We start from the raw sequence: 9046 nt of genomic DNA on the forward strand, positions 1-9046 counted from the left end.
TTTTCTTTTTGCTACAGTTTTGCTTGACTATCTTAAACATATATAATCAATCTGGGGAATGCATTTTCATTTTCATTTTGCAACTTATAGAGCGTTAAAAATATCCATTTAAATAACATTAAAACTAGTGTAGGAACTTACAAATGTAATTGATATAATTGAATTTTCATTTTGCACCTAATGTTGCACATACGTTATTTGAAATGTGTATTTAGATACACAATTGCATTGTCAATTTACATACTGCATTGCCATTTTGCATATTACATTGCAAATTGAATTTTGCACCACATATGCTTCCATACCTAAATGTATATGTAAATGCTTTTCCTTGATTTATTCTGTGTGCTTGTAGCACCCCATATATTAATTATGAGTTTCATGAGTTTATTATGAGTTGCAAGTGAACTTTATTCCTGAAAGTGCTCCTGTGGGGTTAACAGCACAGCTTCTGCACAGAACCTACTTCTGTGTCTAAATGTCAGAAGTCCTTTTTGCAGAACCACAGGGAACATTTCAACATCATAACTCAGTCTGCGGCACTCGGATTTGATTGGAACCTTTCTTTAGCAAACCTCAAAAACACCACATTATCAATGGTAAGTAAGCTTTTTTTAGAGGTGCATTACATTTAAATAAAAACACATTCAAAATTGATTAAAGAAGAATGCAAAGACGGAACATTCTGTTAATTTATGTACATCTTTTAATGCTACAAGAAGCCCCAAAGGCTCACATGTAAAGACACTACAGTACATGAATTACATCTCGACTCCTTCACAATAGTTATTGATGATGATTTTCAGGTTGATTTGCAGGTATAATGGGATGTTGCACTGAACGGCGATGTCAGGGGCAGTCCTTTAATCACTCGGCTTACATTCTCAATAAGCATGACAGACCTGTAACAGAAGAGGACACGATTTCAGCCGCGAAATCAACATTTTTTTTGCTTCGGGTCACAAGCAACCTGTACTGCGATACACACCTAAGGTGAAATAAATATATCATTGTATATTAGTCAGATAAATCAAACAAAACACCTCGAGCTTTGCAAGGTGTCCTCCAGCTGTCTTTCAAGCAGAATGTTTCCTGCGTATTCAGAAAAATACTGGGTTATTTTCAACCCAGCGCTGGGTCAAAAGGGGACAAACCCATCTGCTGGGTTAAATTAGCCCGTGTTTTTATTTGACCCAACAGTGGGTTGAAACAACCCAGCATGCCGCTGTAAAAACAATCCTGTTAAATAATTACCAGCACATTTTACGAACATTTCCATCAATGCATGAATGCAACTTTATGCAGTGCAAAATGTAAAATACTTCTTAGATGTAGTAGGCAACTGTACTCTAAGTTGTTTTTACGGGACCCGCGATTAGATTGTCTTGAGAGAAAAGGCGTAGTTTAGTTTTTTCAGAATACATTGACCTGTCGTTTGTATGTGATGTGTGCGTTAGGAAAAGAGATTAGTGATGAGAAGAGAGATAAGAAAGAAAAGGAAGGTGCAGTTCATTATAAAGAGGAGGAAAGAGAGCGAGAGAGAAAAACAACAATATACACAGAGAAGAATGGATTATTGTTTGTTTCGCAGGAATAGCTTTCAGTGCCCCAGTGCTGCTCTGCAACTGTATTGATAGCCAGACCCGACCAATTTACTACAACTTTCTATGTACAGTGTGTTGCCCAAGTGATAAAGCGTCTCTTCAGAGGTTTATTAATTATTTATAGTGTGTTTCAAAAGGAGAGCAGATAACATCACTAGCTTCCCTCTGCTTTGTAGGAGAGAAAAACTGCCGTGGCTTGAGTGGATAATGCTGTGGTTGTGATCTTCCAGTGTACTCTTGAAATTTTCAGAAGCTTTTGAGCTACACTTATCTGTCTGTAACTTTGGAAATCTTTCCGACAAATCTGCTGTGGTCAGAGCTTAAGGATCGTACAATGCATACTACATTGTACATGGATTTTATATTGAATATGTGAATGGCCATTGCCTGGCGTTGTGGGTTGTTTCCACTATTTGAAGGCAAAATTGTTCTGGGTGGGTTTAAGCGCATTGCATATTGGTGTTTTGTGCTTGTTTAAAGTAGTAAAAAACAATATGGTTCGTGTTTTGCTGTCAAAATAAGTCTAAAGTAAATATCACAAGCAAACATTATACGTTTAATAGCTTACGATCTAAAAAGGGAGATCATGTTAAAGGTATAGTTCACCTCAAAATGAAAATTCTGTCATGAATTACTCAACCTCAAGATGTTACAAACCTGCATGATTACTTATTTTAAGATATTCTGAAAAATGTTAGCAAATTACATTTCTGAGGCACAATTGACTACCATAGTACAAAAAAATCAAAGGTGGCTCAGAATTGTTTGTTTTCCTAAATTTTTGTTTTCAACAGACCAAATGAATGACTATGGTAGTCAGTGGTGGCCCAGAAATATCAGTTGCTAACATTCTTCCAAATATCTGGGTTAAAACAATCCAGCATTGGGTCAAATATAGAACATTTTCTGGGTTAATTTAACCTAACGGCTCGGTTTATCACTTTTGGACTCGATGCTTGGTTGAAGACGAGTGCAGATCCTTTATAGCACTTCTCTTCTCTACATTTTAAAGATGTGAGAAAGAAATATATCACTTACAATTTTTTAATGCCAAACCTTAAATATGAGCAATATCTAAAGTGAAGCTAAGCCTACCAAAAGAAAGATAAAATTTGAGTTTTATACAGTGCCTGCCAATCTTCTTTTAAATGGGCTTGACCACATGCCAAAGAGAGCCAAATTAAGACGGCAGGCACTAAAGGGAAATTGCACATTTGACATCTTACCTGCTGTCTCCTCATTTCCATCCGCTCCATCTCTCCTCCTGACCCAGAAAGACGGATCATTGCTATTATATACAGGTAGAGCACAGCTGTTTCTTTCTTCAGAAAAACAGGCTGTTAGAGAAATAACCTGGCCAATATCCCACTGGCTTCTGGCCCTTGAAATCTTTAGAGAAGGATAAAGACACTGTGCTGGCGGAGAGATTCGGAGTAGGCGCGGAGGGCTTCATGGCTCAATGGTAAACGCATTCAAACAGTCCTCATGCTGAGATGGGTTGAGGGTTGTCGTCCTAAATGAGATGCTTTTTGAAATATTCATATGTGAACGGTTGTGAGGGAGAGAGACCTGACAGACAGACACGGCTGGAGGGAATCGTACAGTATTCTTTTCAATATCTCCGGGGCACACGCTCACAGACTTACGATTCATTCATTCTTCCCAATTTCGCCCAAAATGACAACCAATGGTGGGGTCGTATTTAACGCCCTTGTGAGTGAATTTAATTTACATATTTAGAACGTAAAGATGCTGTGAATCATAATACAGTACAAAAAGAGCGGGAAATCTGACCAATCACAGAAAGGCCTATTTTATTCCCGAAACATTTCGACTTTATTCTCGAAACATTTCAACTTTATTCTCATTACATTTTGACTTTATTCTCGAAACATTTCGACTTTATTCTCGAAACAATTCAACTTTATTCTCATTACATTTTGACTTTATTCTCGAAACATTTGGACTTTATTCTCGTTACATTTTGACTTTATTCTCGAAACATTTGGACTTTATTCTCGTTACATTTTGACTTTATTCTCGAAACATTTTGACTTTATTCTCGTTACATTTTGACTTTATACTCGAAACATTTGGACTTTATTCTCGTTACATTTTGACTTTATTCTTGAAACATTTGGACTTTATTCTCGTTACATTTTGACTTTATTCTCGTTACATTTTGACTTTATTCTCGAAACATTTGGACTTTATTCTCGTTACATTTTGACTTTATTCTTGAAACATTTGGACTTTATTCTCGAAACATTTGGACTTTATTCTCGAAACATTTGGATTTTATTCTCGTTACATTTTGACTTTATTCTTGAAACATTTGGACTTTATTCTCGTTACATTTTGACTTTATTCTCGAAACATTTGGATTTTATTCGCAAAACATTTCGACTTTATTCTCGAAACATTTCAACTTTATTCTCGTTACATTTTGACTTTATTCTCGAAACATTTGGACTTTATTCTCGTTACATTTTGACTTTATTCTCGAAACATTTGGACTTTATTCTCGTAAAATTTAGACTTTATTCTCGAAACATTTCAACTTTATTCTCGTTATATTTTGACTTTATTCTCGAAACATTTGGACTTTATTCTCGTTACATTTTGACTTTATTCTGGAATCATTTGGACTTTATTCTCGAAACATTTCAACTTTATTCTCGTTATATTTTGACTTTATTCTCGAAACATTTGGACTTTATTCTCGTTACATTTTGACTTTATTCTGGAAACATTTGGACTTTATTCTCGTAACATTTGGACTTTATTCTCATTACATTTCGACTTTATTCTCGTTACATTTCGACTTTATTCTCGTTACATTTCGACTTTATTCTCGAAACATTTGGACTTTATTCTCGAAACATTTGGACTGTATTCTCGTAACATTTGGACTTTATTCTCGTTACATTTGGACTTTATTCTCGTTACATTTGGACTTTATTCTCGTAACATTTGGACTTTTTTCTCGTTACATTTGGACTTTATTCTCGTTACATTTCGACTTTATTCTCGTTACATTTGGACTTTATTCTCGTAACATTTGGACTTTTTTCTCGTTACATTTGGACTTTATTCTCGTTACATTTCGACTTTATTCTCGTTACATTTCGACTTTATTCTCGAAACATTTGGACTTTATTCTCGAAACATTTCGACTTTATTCTCGTTACATTTGGACTTTATTCTCGTTACATTTCGACTTTATTCTCGAAACATTTGGACTTTATTCTCGAAACACTCCGACTTTATTCTCGAAACATTTCAAATTTATTCTCGAAACATTTCAAATTTATTCTCGAAACATTTCAAATTTATTCTCGAAACATTTAGACTTTATTCTTGTTACATTTCGATTTTATTCTCGATATCTTTTTTTATAATTTTTTTATCGTGGCACTAAAAGGCCGTCGTAGTGATCTAGATTTTTCACTTTATTGCCGCAAAAACTCGTCAAGTAAATCCTATAAGCTCAATTGTAGTGTCTTGCACAGTGTCTTGCACAGTGGCTTCAGACCCGTCTCTTATAAACTCGGCCGGTTGGATGCACATACACTAGAGTCATATCCAAGATGCAATGAATCAAGGCTAAAACATGCTAATGACTCTAATTGAAACGCTCTCTGTACTCAAGTAGGGTGGAGTGTATTGGCTGGGCTTTAGGCTGTGTTTTAATTAGCAGACTCATTCCTTGTATTGAGCCACAGGTGAGAGGCCACAGGGACACACTTTTTGAAATATCATCATGGTTGTTAGCCACATTGCCGGCGGACAGAATTAGGCCCAGTGAAAGAGTGAGAATAATTAATTCATGAGGAGGTTATGTCATACATATTGGAGCTGCCTGGCACCTCAGACTATCATATATAATGCAAAGAGCCTCCTTGAATGGATTTGCACAATTTTGCCAGATTTGTTAGACAGTGCTCAGAATATTTAAGTTTAGTTTCAGAAGTGTCAAAATGGAAACAAATGAGAAAATATATACAGTGGTGTTTAATAAATGAAGACTGTAGGGCTACAATTATCTATTAAATGTATTGAAATGTTTTTCAGGATTCTTTTAATGCTTATTTCTATTTATGTACACATTCTGTGTCTATTTCTTACTATGCAAATAAAATGATATTTAGTCTATGTGGTGCGGTCAGCCGTTATATATCGGGGTATTTTATAATGGCTTGGTACTCCGCTCAGCCTATCAGTATCAAGGACCAGAACCGACAGTTTTATAATATACAATATATATTAATAATGAAAACGATTTAATTTCATTCCTCAATTGTACAGTCGTTGACTAGGGCTGTTGAGCTATTGTTTACTCATTTTTTTTTTAGTTAATTGAAAAAAATGTGTCTGTCTGTTAGGGCTGCTATATAAAATATATTTAAAAACTGAAAATTACATTACAAATCCAACAATGTTTCACATTGTTTTTGGAAAAATATAAGCATACTATCTGTCTCGCTGGTCTCACTGCAACCTGCATCAACCTAAAACTTTAACTGCAAAAACCTTTTGAAGGATTCAAATGACTCATCGCAAACCATTGTGAGACATTTGTGATATTTTGATTTTTTTTCAATATATTTTACAGCACTGCTGTCTTTTATTGTATATCTCGTCCTCCATATGCATCATAAACGCAAGACAAACTCTGATTGGTGGTTTTACATGTCAATCATGCGACTCTAGTTATGTGCGCACCTTTTGCTGTGTGTTTGAGGGAGAGTACTTCTGTATCTTTAGTAGTTTTCCAAGGGCATCTGTTCTTGTTCATGAACACAGGAACGAGTGGCATCCATCTCAGGAAGATTGCGTGCTATCAGTAAACCACAGAGGATGAGCCGCTGCGGGTTCCACACAGGAGAAAATATTGAGACACCTGGATAATGGAGGAAAGGGTGAAAAAATGAGCACATTTACAGCGGTCCCTCTTCCACAGCTGAGGCCACAGCAACCAATAAACCTTCGCCTGCTTCGAGGGAAACACGGTTTTGTTTCGTGGGTTTATCAGGCAGACCCACACGAGCCTCCGCAACCGAAATAACACTCCTGACAAAAACATTTGGATCTTGGTTCCTCTTGTGAGAAAAGCAGCGACGTGTGACTGCAGTCAGTCAAAAGTAATCCTGGGGTACGACCTCGGTAGGCGTTCTAATTTTAGTCACTCTATGTTTTTCACAGATGAGACAGCGAGAGAGAGTGAGAGAGAGAGAGAGAGAGAGAGAGAGAGAGAAAGAGAGTGAGAGAGAGAGAGAGAGAGAGAGAGAGAGAATTGACATTGAGTGAGTAATGTCAGAGACAATGAGGAAGGGATGCAGAGATGTTAATTGAGCAAACAAACGTATCTCCACGCTGCAGCCCTCACTCATACCCCGGGTACCCCTGTACCAGCTGATGGAGAATAAAATATAGAGAGAAAGAAGAGCAGAGGACTTTACAAGAGAACTTTCTTAGAGGATAATAAGCTTATGATAGAAACTTCTCTCTGTTCCCTTCTATGTAGGCCAGTTTTCTTTTGACTGGACTCGTTTCACTTCTGTGCTGGTTTTACTGGGAGAACCCAGATGAAAATGGTCTGGCTCAGAAATTGCTCTTTCATAGCTCAGGAGATTTCATGGTTTCAGATGTTTCATTCGTAAGTATGAACTTAGTATTAGATGTTTCAAAACAGAAACAAATGAGAACATTTTTGATATATGGAGAAGTTAAATAAATTAAAAACTAGGGCTACAATTATCATTTTATACATTTTTACCAATATCTTCTTTATTTTCTTTCCTTATTTCTTTTCATTTAAACGTTGTATGTCTATTTCTTATTAGTTTTCTTATATCTTTATTATATAATGAAATTTTGTTGCTACTCTGTTTAGTTATATTTAGTTTTATTTTATATGTTAATTTTAATATTCCTTTTTTATATTTGTCTTTCTTTCCTTATTTTAATTACATAATAATCTAGATTAATCTAGATTAAAATGGCTCATTTGAATTCTGCCGAAGGCATTCAGAATATGTGTGCTACCCAAATAATGACTAAAAGTAAGTCTTTGAGAACGGGTTTCTCAAGCCAGGTGGCGCATTAGACCAGGGGCTCATCTCCTGTTTCCAAAATGCATCACAAACTGCTTGAGAAAGCTGTTCTACTATGATAATTTGTGATGAAAATTAAATTATGTTCAATAAGATGAACTTGTGTTTACTTCCGCATTAGCTAAGGGATGATTTGCGTTTAGGTCGTACTTGAGACTGCAAGAGCTCCTACAGTACATTTACATTTAGTCATTTAGCAGACGCTTTTATCCAAAGCGATTTACAAAGAGTGAGGGAGCAACAAGCGATATGTCATACAGGAGCCATAATACATTAGATCTCAATACAAAGTTACTGGTTTCAACTAAAGCTAGACCACTACCTGTTAAGAGAAAGTGTTTTTTTAAACCAATTCCGCATTGCACAAGGTGCAAACAACCTTAGTCTTGTCGATGTTTCTATTGGGAAGCTACTTAAAAATTAATATTCCCTGAAGCAAACGCGGCGGCTTTATAGCTGCATCCATGTTAGCACTTCACGTTTGATGCGGTAATTTCACAGTAACGTTATGTTGTGTTCAGACCAAACGCGAATGGCGTGTCAAGCGCGAGTGATTTATATGTTAATGCAAAGAGCCAATAGACCTACTTGCTGCGCGAATCGCGCGAATGAAGCCCTGATTATGAGATGATGAGGCGGCTTCTGCTTCCGCGAATGACGCGAATCACGCGAGTTGAAAAATCTCGTTCTCGCTCCGTACAGTGCAGTTAAGCTGGTATACATCCGCGCTAAAATATCAAGGTGAAAGTCATCATAGCTTGCGTAGTATAGACCCAGCTCACAACCCAACTTTGAGAATAGATTAACGGCGACATTTTTTTTATCGCGCGATAAGAGTCTCACTGCGTTAACGGCCCACCACTAATAGTAATATACTTTTTAAATTTAAATATATACAATTCAATATTATATATATATTTATAAATAATTATATTTATTATTTATTTAATGAAAAACTGTGTAATTGCTGTATATTTGTATCGTTATATTTAGTTTTATTTTATGTATTTTCTATCAGTTGTATTTGATTTTTTGTGAAATCCACGATGTAAATAAAATGGCTAAACTCCTATCTTTGGGTTGTGGGGAACAAAATTCTTGTTTCATACTTTCACATATTTAGGTAAATTTGATGGTTTGTACTTTGTTGTACAGTGATTTTGTCTTAAGAATGCATCCGTATGCTAATCCAACACAGCACTGATAAATAATATATTTATATATTTTGGAAAAATTAAACATGAAACGTTTGTTGCCAAAATTGTTTATCATTTGTTGTTATTTGTTTTCTAATGTCATTTGAGCTCCAGGTGACAATTTAAAATG

General features: G+C 35.7%; 1 long non-coding RNA gene across 1 annotated transcript; it reads right to left on the bottom strand.

The window, feature by feature from the left end:
* Positions 1-775: 775 nt before the first annotated feature.
* On the bottom strand, positions 776-8366 carry LOC130439530 (uncharacterized). The gene is made up of 3 exons (XR_008909465.1): positions 8309-8366; positions 6330-6507; positions 776-902 (listed from the first exon to the last, which is right to left on the bottom strand). It is a non-coding gene; the product is annotated as an uncharacterized LOC130439530 (long non-coding RNA).
* Between the last annotated feature and the right edge of the window lie 680 nt (positions 8367-9046).

Source organism: Triplophysa dalaica, chromosome 17 (genome assembly GCF_015846415.1).
Source record: "Triplophysa dalaica isolate WHDGS20190420 chromosome 17, ASM1584641v1, whole genome shotgun sequence".
Taxonomy (NCBI): domain Eukaryota; kingdom Metazoa; phylum Chordata; class Actinopteri; order Cypriniformes; family Nemacheilidae; genus Triplophysa; species Triplophysa dalaica.